At 38.5% G+C, this 12,016-nt stretch overlaps 1 protein-coding gene across 3 annotated transcripts in view; it reads left to right on the forward strand.

The window, feature by feature from the left end:
- The window catches only part of jmjd1cb (jumonji domain containing 1Cb), a 176,402-nt gene that overhangs the window by 112,060 nt on the left and 52,326 nt on the right, over nucleotides 1-12,016 (forward strand). The window lies entirely within an intron of this gene.

Genomic DNA, 12,016 nt, shown 5'->3' on the forward strand with positions numbered 1-12,016 from the left:
CGGAGCGTTTCAGACAGAGAGTTAATACAGGTATATTCAAGCAGACAGAATGAGAAAAATGGTCCTTATTTTGAAAAGTAAAGCATGTAAACATGTTTCAGTAGAAAGTATGAATTTGAAAGTTAGCATAATATGGGACCTTTAAGAAACTTTTGTATTGACACATAAAAATGCCATAGATCTGTAAAGACACCTGTAAAAATCAATTCTAATCAAAATGATGCTTGATGACTCACTGTATCGTAGTGTGTACTTACTTAGAGTGCACACTCATTTGGTTTCTTGCCTGGAGTTGAATAGGAGATGGAAAGATTAATACTGATGTCAGTGTGGTAAATATGGAGATGTGGCAAGCAGCCAGTTAGCTCAGCGTCGCACAAAGGCTTGGCTCTGTCTTAAAGTAACATAAAGATATTTATCTTTCCTTTACTGCAAATACTCTCAACTCGTCTGCTTTCTGCCAAATTGTAGCTGTTTTACATTTGAATGATTGCTCGTGCACATGCTGCAGTGTGCATGTAATTAAATTGTTAGCCTCAGCTGATCTCAGTTGTCAGTGCAGTTATGTGAAACTGAAAACACAAAAATAGTGTGCTTTGCATTCAAGAAAAAAACGTTTCCTGTTGTCCTGTCAGTGGTGATACCTTTCCTTTAGTTAGCAAGGCATTGTGGAAGCATTAAATTTTGACTGACCATGTGGTTCCCATTTTAAGATATACTCAGATATGGAATGTAACTAAGTATATTTACTTCTGTGCTGTCCCTATGTGTGAATTTGAGGTACTTTCACCCAACTTGAGTCTATTCTTTTCATGTCACTTTATAGTTCAACTCCACTACATTCAAGAAGGAAATATTGTACTTGTTTTTATTACATTTATCTGAAAGCTTTAGTTACTAGCTACTTTACAAAATAAGAATTTTGCATAAAAAGTATTAGAAAACTATATAGAATTTTTTTTTTTTTTTAACATTTAACTACTAGTAGTGATCTATTTTGAATAATTTAGTTTTGTTTATTTATTATCATTATTATTATTATTATTATTATTATTATTATTATTATTATCATTATTATCTTTAGATTTTTATGGATTCAGTGAGTTTTAATACTGGAGCATTTCCATTGCGGGACTTTTACTTGAAAGATAGTATTTTTTACAGTGTGCTATTAGTACTTTTACTTAGGCAAAGGATCTGAATACCCCCTCCACCACTGGAAATACTATTCCCACTTTGAAAGCGGTCAGGAAAATGATGGCTAATTAAAGCTGGATTTTTTGGCTGTGCTGTGTAATAGCACTGGTTTCAGTCTCAGGGCGGTTAACACTGAAATAAAAGGAACCAAAGCTACCTGCTGTCATGATTCATGAAGGGAATAAATGGTTTCTGTTGGCTAAAAAGGAACCATAAATGTGTTGTCCTTTGGCAGATGTACACATTGTAACCGGATCTCATTTGCTAATGAAGAATTAGTCATTCACAATTAGTTCGAGGCTGGATACTGCAGCCATGGAGAGCTGTTGGCCCCAGAGAGCAGCCAGGGTTGGGCGCTGTGTTCCATATGGATCTGACACTGCCAGGGTTTAATGTGAATATAAAGCCAACATGTGCAGCCACAGTCTGTCCTCTGAGTGATTTTACACATGACTGCTCGCTACTGACTCATAAATTACTCACACTCATGCACACACATTAATACTGACTGATACAGTGGCACACAATAGATACTGTAGCTTTACAATTGGCTGTAAATCACAGGGATGTATATTTGTGTTATGCAGCTGTGTATTTGAGTGTGTGATGTGTGCGTGTATGTGTGTCAGAGCTCTGCAGCTGAACACAGCTTGTTGTATTGTGCTGGCTGGAACACTGTGTTCCACTCAGTGTCAAGCAGACGGGAAGACTGTGTTCTGCGCTCTCACTGTCAGTCATCAGTTTGTTTTAAGACAAGTCCAAATACCAAGAGAGAGACTTTTTCTATTTTTTTCCCTTTGGTTTTAGCCAATCAGAAGTCAGATCTGCTGTTGCTGTGTCCTCTGGTGACTCGTGCTTTGAATCTGTGCAGTAGTTTCTGTGGCTGTCCGCCTTGGCCACTGCACTGACTCTGTCATGGTGAGCTTCCACCAATGACCCAGACTTTGTCAACAGACGAGATGGATGTTGTAACATTGTATTCCAATGGCAGCAAAACATTCTGTATTCTAGGAGCTTGATGGTTTCACATGTAGTTGCCTTGCTTAGTTCTGTTCAGCTGAACTCTCTCTCCAAAGTATAATAACTCCAAAGTGATTTCCAAGTTTGAGATGTGAGATCATTTATTTTCTCATTAGTCACAAAAAACCTGTGCATGATTGGTCATTGCAAACTGTGGTCATTTGTAACTGGTGGAAAGTTAAAAAGACAACAGCAGACTGCCCGTTTGTATTTGGTAGGGATACGCTTGGGCCTCAGTGCTTGCTTTCATTTTTGCTTGTTTGAGTGGCTTTAGATTTTCCTTCAGCATGGCATTTACAGGTCTGAAAGCAGTTTGTAGAACTTGCAGATAACCTGTTTTTACCAGTGTAAACTTCATATAGGGCTGAGCGATATGGCTTTAAAATAATATTGCGATATTTTAAGGCTATATCACGATATATATCTCAATATTTTTTAATGTCTTTTATACAAATGTTTACAACTAAAATACAAAATCATTGAATAAACTGCAGTTACATTAAAGTTAAATAAAGAAGCTACTGTCATGTAAAAAACACTACTATTATAACAACATTTTAAAAAATATGATTATAAGGAAGTTAAATAAAGTACTTTCATAATGAAATTTTAAAAGGTATTGTTAGAATTGAATTAATCAGAGTGGGGGCCATGGTGCTTTTATTTTGTAGGACCTGACTTGTGTAAGGGAGGAAGTGTTGATGTTTTTGGTGTGGACTTTGGTGTGGAAGCTTCTGGTCAACAGTTAGATGTTAGCATTAGCACCAAAAACCGTGAGGATTCATTAACTGTGAGCAGCAACAACAGCTCCTCAGTTCAGATATTGCTTATATTTCCAAGTCGCAGTAGTACTCCATGGTCGCAAACTGTGACTAAATTGTAGAGATCGGAGCTCTGCAAAAGCCCTACTTCATGTGTGTGTGTGAGGCAGAGAGACGGAGGAGAGATTGTAAGAACCGAAACGCAGATGACTTATAAAAACAATGTGACAATTTATACTCGATGTCTGCGAGATAGTCATTTTATATATAAAGGACTTTGGTGGACACATAACACTACCAGGGAGAGTGTACTTTACCTGGTGGTGGTATTGGCACTAATGGATTGGTTGAGGAGTAGGGAGAATTTCAATCAACCAGGGTGTTTTTGGTTGATGATAGCCCTGTGTGCTTTATTGTTTAATGTTGCTTCAGGTGACAAAGAAAGTCTGTGGTATCTCCTGTGTTTTTAGGTGCTGCTTTTTGGCAGATAAACATCAACCAATCTGTTTGGTGTTAAATTTTAAGTAGCCTAGGATCCATCCCATCCACTCTGTGGCTAAATGAAGCTTTAAGTATCTTGACACTACTAACATGTTGTTATGACATTTATACATAACAGCTCTTGTGTGTGATGGTTGCGCTGGTGCTCTCAGTAAGGTTTCTCAGAGGGAGTGCTTGTCTCTCTCTATCATTAAGTTTAGATAGTGATTTAACAGGACTTTGCTCACATGCTCTTTTCTGGGTGTTTCACAGTCAAAATGTTTGCCAAGATTTGCTGCAGAATGATGTGTCTGACAAAACATTTTAGAAATAAGCCAGCGATGACTGATCTAGCTTACCTATTGCTAACATTGGAGTAATTCAAACTTTATGATTGTAGCTTGACATAAATTTCACACCAGTGTCATGTATTTTATATGTACATCACTGGAGCCATGGCTCATTGACATCATTAAGTCATACTGCAGTCCAGCTCTGCAGCAAGGAGCAAAATGTGTGTGTTCAGAGCTGTTATAGGCTCGTCTGATGCAGGATACTGTCTGCATAATTCCCCTTGTCCTATTTACTATAGAGGGCCACACACACACACACACACACACACACACACACACACACACACACACACACACCTGATATCTGTGACACTGACAGACTGTGGACTTAGTTGTCTCCCTGTGGAGTCTGGAATGACCTGGACTAAGCTGCACAGTCTTACAGTTTTCTTAAACTGCATCTAGAAGTAGTATTTAAACTCTGAAACCTGATGAAATTGGTTTGATTTCTTTAGAAAAATTTTAAAAAATTTTTAGAAAAGCTTTTAAAAAGATAGAAAAATGTATAGAGTTCTTATTTATAATTGTTTTAAAATGTATTTAAAAGTTATATTACAGGAGTTGACAACAGTTTTAGTTTAGTTTTTCACACCTTTTTCAGGCCATTTTATTGTTTGCATTACTTTTTCTGGGGTTTTTTGGGGGTTTTTTTTGGCTTATTTTCAGATAATTTTATTTGAATTTTTTATTAATTATTTGCAAATTTTAGGAACATTTCTTAAATTGCTTATTGTCTTCTTCCTATGTTTCTGGAGGAAATCAAGCCAGCTTGCTCAGGTTTTGGAGGGTTAAAGTGTGTGGTAAACTGCAGGTTGTCAGTACAGTGTAACATGATGTAAAATGTTTCACTTACAGCTGTAAGGATGTCCTGTTTATATCTGAAGTCCCCTCATTTAAAACAAACCACATAATAAAAAAGCTAATGCGTGGAATGATGTTCTCAGCTTCTCTCACGTAATGAATGATAGATGGTGCTTGCAGGATTGCACATCTCTGCAGCACTTTTCCTCCCAGAGCACAGTCTGTCGTGTTTCAACCTTTAATTAGCTTCAGGCACTTTGAAACTAAGAGGCTTTGCTATTCACTCTTTCAAGAAGTGCAGTGACAAAACAGACCATGGCCCACAGATCGACTAGTAAAAGTAAATGCAGTGTATTATGTAATGGCTGCTGCTCAGACATAGAGCAGAGAAATGTAGTAGCCCAGACTTACTAGAAACAAGATGGCTCCATCACTTCTAGGAACATTTTGTTACAGCAACACACTCCACCGTTCAAACGTACACACAGAGTAATAAACCACAGAGATACCGGTGAAGGTTGATTGATAGTTCAGCAACACTAAACACATGTATACACATAATCAGGCCATATTGTGCTTCAATTCAGTAAATCTGTACATTATTTTGTATGTGATACATTAGTACATTAGTGCTTATAGAACTGGAGTCGGATCCTGGTAATTTCTTTGCTTCTTTGCCTTGTCTCATTGTGACAGAGCGGGATTTGGGGTGAGCTCAACATTTACAGTAGACATAGTTTTGTTAGATGTGTGTCGATGAAAAGCAGCAGAATTCAGCTCACTCCAATGTGTCCTCAGTATCAACAAACTCCAGCAGCATTGGAAATACAAGTAGCCCAAGGTGACCAATCACAGTTGTCGTTGTTGTTGTTGTTATTCACTGTTTCCCACGGATTTTTCTATTATTTTGCTGTCACACTGAATGCAGATGTTTTTGCAGGTGCACAGTGCAGACAAAACTCATGATTATTTACATCCCCGTGCAGCAGATTGAGCCTTGGTGTGGATAATTGATCAGTTGCATTAAGGATAAGAGGAGCAGCAGAGTACAGAGTGAGTGAATGCAAACTTCTAGACCCAGCACAATAAACAGTTAAGATTCAGCTTCACTGCGCCTGTGTTTTTGCAGTGACAACAGTACGCTCAGCGCTCAGAGTGTGGTGCAATGAATAACTGCACTGTATATATATTTAAGTAGTGCTGGAAAATCTATGTTTTGATAGTGGTAGCCTGCCAGAAGTACATGAATGTGTGGGAAACCCTGCAATGGCAACTGTAACAGTGATATGTAGTTAGACCTCTGAGGAGGCGAGCATTAGTTACTGTGTAACCTATTAACCCTTTGAAATCTGACTTGATTTCTTTCAAAAACATGGGAAGAAGGCAATGAGCAACAAAAGAGGACATGACCCTAAAATTAGCAAGAAATTTCTAAAAAGTGAAATCATCTGAAAATTGGTAAAAAAAAAACCAAAAAAAAACCAAAAAAAAAAAAACAAAGAGAAAGTAAAAAAAAACCAAACAAACAAAAAAGCATGGAAATGACCTGGAAAAATATGCTTAAAAAATTAGAATAATTTTGTAATATAATTAAATATGTAATTATGACAATTGTAAATTTAGTTTTCAGTTGCTCTTTGAATTTTTTTTTTATGAAACAGTTAAGTTCTTGCGGATTGAGAAACATTTCTTATTAAGTTGCTCATTGCCCTTTTCCATGTTTTTAAAAGAAATTGCACCAATTTGCTCAGAGTTCAAAGGTCTCCGAGAGCGAAACAAGGAAAGTGATGTTGCTTCAGGTTTCAAAGAGTTAATGCAGAACTGTAAATTAAGTGATATTTGTGAAGATGGCCAACTGAGCATAGTCTGCAGCCATGCTCAGCTGCCATGCCACCTCGGCTCTAGCGCCTTGGTAGGTGAATGTTTTACCAACATGTCACATGATTGCAGCGTCCCTGGTTTGATTCCAGATGACCTTTGTTGCATGTCATACTCATCTCCCTCTCCTCCCAGGCTGAGAATAGTCACTGTCAACTGTCCAGTAAAGGCGATATGCCAAAAGAAAACCAAATGCATTGAGTCTCATTACTTCACGGCTGATGGCCAGCTGACTGTGACATGATGTACCTTCTGTTCATGCGTGTCAGTATTTGTACTCCAAAGAACATCATGGGTAGATGAAGAGAACACACAAGCAACTGAGCGCTCTCGTCACATCCTATATGAATGATTTTCAAAACAGCAACTGGCGCTGTAATGTTTGACATTGCTTTGCAGTGGCATTTTCAGTCATTTTTGCCTTGATATACCATGGCCAAAAGGGCCAAACGTGCTGAAACTTAAGTAAAAACCTTGCAGTAGACAAACACAAGCAAATGAGGAAAACATGTGCAGCACTTGGAAAACACACAACACCTTATTTCCACTGCACAAAAATCCCACTAACACCCACTAACATCTGGCTTTTTAATGCAATGAGAATGTGTAGATTCAGCATTCACACCTGAGTCAAATGACTCCGCAGTAGTTGCGGGTATTTATCACCTCCGACTCTAATCAGCATTGATGGGAACACAACACCTGGGTGGGCACAATAATTTCAGCTCCTTAACCAGTCAGGTGCAATGACGCTCCGTCACTAATTACGCTCCATCTTCTCCTGAGCAGCTCTAAAGCACCCATCAAAATGACTCCGAGACTGAATAAGTAAGAGATATGTAAAGAGAAGCAACCATTGTGAAGTTTTCAGAGATCTCTGGTCTTGCTGCTTTCTACCGTTTACCTGTTTTTTCAGCCTGTCCGTGATATCACATGGACACACCAAAACAATCCACATGGGGATTACCCACACGGACACACACAGAAAGGCAGACTTGTCTGCTGCATGGTTGCAACACAACGGAAGTGTTTCCAGAGGACACTTAAAAGTGATGTACACATTCATACGTGCTTGTTTTGGCCGCGGACTGTGACTTAAGTTACCGGAGTTGGCTATCCCTCCGTGATGTTGTGACATGAGCTAAAATCTAAGTGTTTTTTACTGCAGTCAAGCCAACTCTCAATCTGAAAATGACAGCCTAATGGGATGTAATAAGTGTAAGAACTGATTTTAAAATTAAAGCTTCATTTAAGTGAATCACATTCATTCAACAAGCTAGTCAGTCAGTCAGTCAGTCTGTCTGTCACATAGAAATGATTATATAAATAAACAAATATATGAATGAATCTATAAATAAATAGATAAATACACAAATAGAAAAGAGAAAAGAGAAATAAATAAATATAACAAAATGGGTGATATTAGATAACATACATTAAAATTATAATACACCATAGTAACTACTGAGTGAAAACTGCATTTTAGACCAAAAAATTGGACTCTGTAATAATCATTGTTCTCATTAACAAAAAAGTTTATAAATTAATGAAGATGTATCATCCTTTGCTTGTTTTTTGTCTATTTGCATACATTTTCTTAAGATGCAGCATGTTTGCTCCTGTCTGCCACTGAGTGATGGCCTTTAGCTGGATATTTAGCAGTTAGGAGAGGAGACACTTGCTTATTAAAGTCTTATTAAAATCTTGTCAGTCCTAAATATACTCATACCTTAAATCCAACTAAGCGGATTCCGTCCATGTACATGTATTGTTTTACGTCAGTGTAATTTCTTTTCAAAGTAAGAAACACTCTACTCAATCACGACGTCCGCTATACTCACACTCATACACTTTCCCACATCATCAGAAAACTGCAGCCATCTGAAGTGAAGGAGAGTGGGAGCCTCTCTGCTGGCACTACTAACTCCAGAGTTGTACTTACACACGCACACACGCACACGCACACACACACACACACACACACACACACACACACACAAGCACAGAGATTCCTCCATTCTTAGACCAATATGCCGGCACAGAGCTGCCTATTCTTCTGGAGACCTTTGAACCCCACTGAGCAGTAAAAACAGTATGACTCTCTCTCTCACACTCACTCAGAGCAGTCAAGCCGTGGCCACTCCCCTCTCTGTTTTTCCAGTTGGACAGGAAGACCGGAGGGAGGAAGAGGAGGGAGGGAGGCAGGGAGAGGGAGGGGGCTACAATCTGTTTGGCATAAACTGTACAATGAAGTCACTGTTTAGTGGGCCAACCCAGCCTGCTGCTCAAGTCTGTGTGTGTGTATTGCTACAAAGTTATGGTGTGTGTTGAGGCTGAAGGACAGGAGGTGCAGAATAAAACTGTTAGTGCTGACTCAGTTCAACCAAACTACACACACAAACACACACAGAGCTCAGTTACAGAGCAGTCTCTCTCTCTCTCTCTCTCTCTCTCTCTCTCTCTCTCTCTCAGCCTCCTCCTCCTCCCTGCTGTCACACACACTTCATCCCAGTGTCATGTTACTTTGACAACATCTCGTGTGCTTACACATACACACACCCGGACACATGCTCACAGAGACACCTGTGGTGTCAAATCACACTGTTACCAGATATAGAGGGATTGCCTTACATGTGGTTGCCGGCTCACTCACTACCAACAATAGGTGTCTCATTTTAGCAGGTGACAATTGATTTGGCCAGGTGAAATGACATCTGTTAGTGGTAGATTACCAACAGAAATCCCATAACTTGTCCTAAAAGACAAATGAAACTCTTGGCTGTTTTCTGCTCTGTGTGCTCCATGAAAGCAGATGTGTGCACTGTTTAGATATGACTAAAGATGTGTTCCTGGGAAAGAAAAACACCAGTCTATATTACTTCAAATAAGAGTCAGCTTTATATGACTTTATTGTGCTTTAGGAAATCAGCTGAGTGGTTTTTTGGAAAATGATCTTGCTCGATGTGTCCTATGTCAAGCTTCAACAGTGAGTACATTAACATGCACAGAATAGCTGTTTACACGAGTAATGAAAATGACTATTCCACTAACACTCCTGTTTGCATGCAGCCGTGCACACACATGTTGTCACAATATGAAGAAGCAGAACGGCTGAAGCCCAGTGTCACTTTGCTTTTTTGCATCTAAATAGTATTTTCAGGTTTTTTCTGGTGGCGTACTTGTTTGACTCTCTCTTTCCTTCCATCACCTTCATGAAAAGGTTGGTGCTGCGATATGTGCACATATCCAAAACCGGCTGATATCCAAGTCTTTTATAAAGTTTAAAAACAGCTGTGTCTCTGCTTCTGACCAGAAATGTGGGATTTTCTTTTGCATGCAACTCTATTCCAGCTCTGCAAACTGTTGGGGAGAGACAGAGTCAACCGTAAACACATGTTGTTTTTGTTTTTTTTCCTGTTCAAGGGTTTTTTGGATGAGTTTTTCCTCAGTTGATTTGAGGGTCTAAGGACAGAGGGATGTCATATGCTGTAAAGCCCTCTGAGGCAAATTGTGATTTGGGATAACGGGCTTCATAAATAAAATAGACCTGACTTGACAAGAGACTGTGTGTCAACTCCCAACTCAGGTATGACCAGAGTTGAGATGAATATTCTGAATTGGCTGTAAACATCTTCAAATAATGTTTAGAAAGTTGGCCTAATTTGAATATTTAAGCAGAATATGCTGTTTGTATGACCCTAATCAACTTCAGAATATTGTCATATTTGGAATAATAGTGGAATATTGGTGTGATTGTAGCCATAGCCAGTAATATGCAGCAGCCTGTAGGATGTGCTCAACATTAACACTGGACTTACCAGCAATTTTATTAGCAAATGAAGTCAGCTCAGTTTTCATCACATGACTCAAGTATGGTTCATCAGTGATATGATGACACTTGACACCTTGACTGGACTTTGAGCTCAGCTATTTTGGCGAAATAATAATAATAATGTTTTTCACTGTTAACCAAACCTCATCCAAGACAAACTGTAATTGAAAATTTGCGTGGTTTCACTGCATGCACATGTGTATGCTTACAAATGTACATGTATACATCATAAATGAAAATATACATACATACTGTGTTGGGCAGACTACATTAAAACTGTAGTTTACCAAAGTAGTTAAACTACATCTTAGCTTATATATTAAAAAAAAAAACAAAAACCTTGGGTCAAAGCTGTATTATTTAAAAAATAGTTCAGCTATATCACAGCAAATGATCATAATCTGACTCTGGAATATCATATTTTTACACAGAGTCACAAGTGAACTGACGCTGAGTGAAGTGTCCATGTGTTTGATTCAGGGACTGGAGCAGATCAGTCCTCGCCTTGGCAGCAGGAGCATGTGTCATCAGGAGTTGATAAGGAGCTGTTGTTGGAGTGAAATCAGTGAGATGCTAAACCTCCAGGGAAATCCATAATATTCATATATCTTGGTTGCAAATAGAAAATGACGGTCATTAAATGAAAATGGCATTGCCAGACAAATGAATCTTAGTTGATTGTTCTGGTTCTAAAATGGTAACGGTTCTTTTATGGTTCTAAAATGGACACAGTGCCACAGCTACAAGATGTCAAATAATATGACCACTGGCCAGCTGATCCTCAGTCACCTTGTACTGTACTGTAATCCCTCTCACATATACAAAACCTACATACACATTCATCGTTTTAATCCCTGAGCAACCATATGACCATCAGCGCTGAAATGATAATAATCAGAAGCTCTCCCACAGTTGGTTCCCTCATGCCTCTGTGTCTCCACAGCAACCACTTTTATCTCCGAAAGGAAGTATGCTTGAAGTCTTTAACAAGCCATCTGTCTTTGTCTCCCAAACATAATGTGAATGTGTGTCAAATTTGTAGTTATGTCACTAATTATCTTGTGCACAAGTTTTCCTTGTGTCACGCTGTGGTGTGTTTGCCTCAGCCCTTTGTTGTATTCACAACACAGCTAGAACAAATAGCCTTGAATCTTAGAAATAGGACAAGGTTGAAGACAATAAAGAAAGTGGTAATCCATAATGTGTTTTAATCAGTAGATCATAAAATCTGTATGTTTTTAAAAGCATATTAAAATCCCATTTCCTTTTGAAAGAGCTTTTTTTATACTCAGATTGTGAACATTAGTTTGTTCTTACCAAGATGATAATGGCATTGAAGCATGTTCAAAACAGAACCAGAGATTGGTTTCACGCCATGGTGACTGTCATTCATTCAGCTCAGCTTCAAAGGCACAGGTTGTTATACCTAACTGGAACTTGTGTTACATTTTGCAGTGGTTGATTAAAATATATAGCACATAATCTTCCACAACACCTTCCACAACCACATTGGACAGGGAGGCAGCATGCAAATACTTTTATTTGTATACTTTCATGTTGCATTTAATGAGTTGTTACTTGCAGAAAGAATAAAAGTAATTTCATTTCGTTGGTAGTATACACAAGTTGGTGATAGGCCTCTTTCACAGCAGACATTTTAAATTGTCATTTCTTGTGCTGCATTCAGATGACTT

This window comes from Plectropomus leopardus, chromosome 19 (assembly GCF_026936395.1).
Source record: "Plectropomus leopardus strain MGB_pleo_1.0 chromosome 19, ASM2693639v1, whole genome shotgun sequence".
Taxonomy (NCBI): domain Eukaryota; kingdom Metazoa; phylum Chordata; class Actinopteri; order Perciformes; family Serranidae; genus Plectropomus; species Plectropomus leopardus.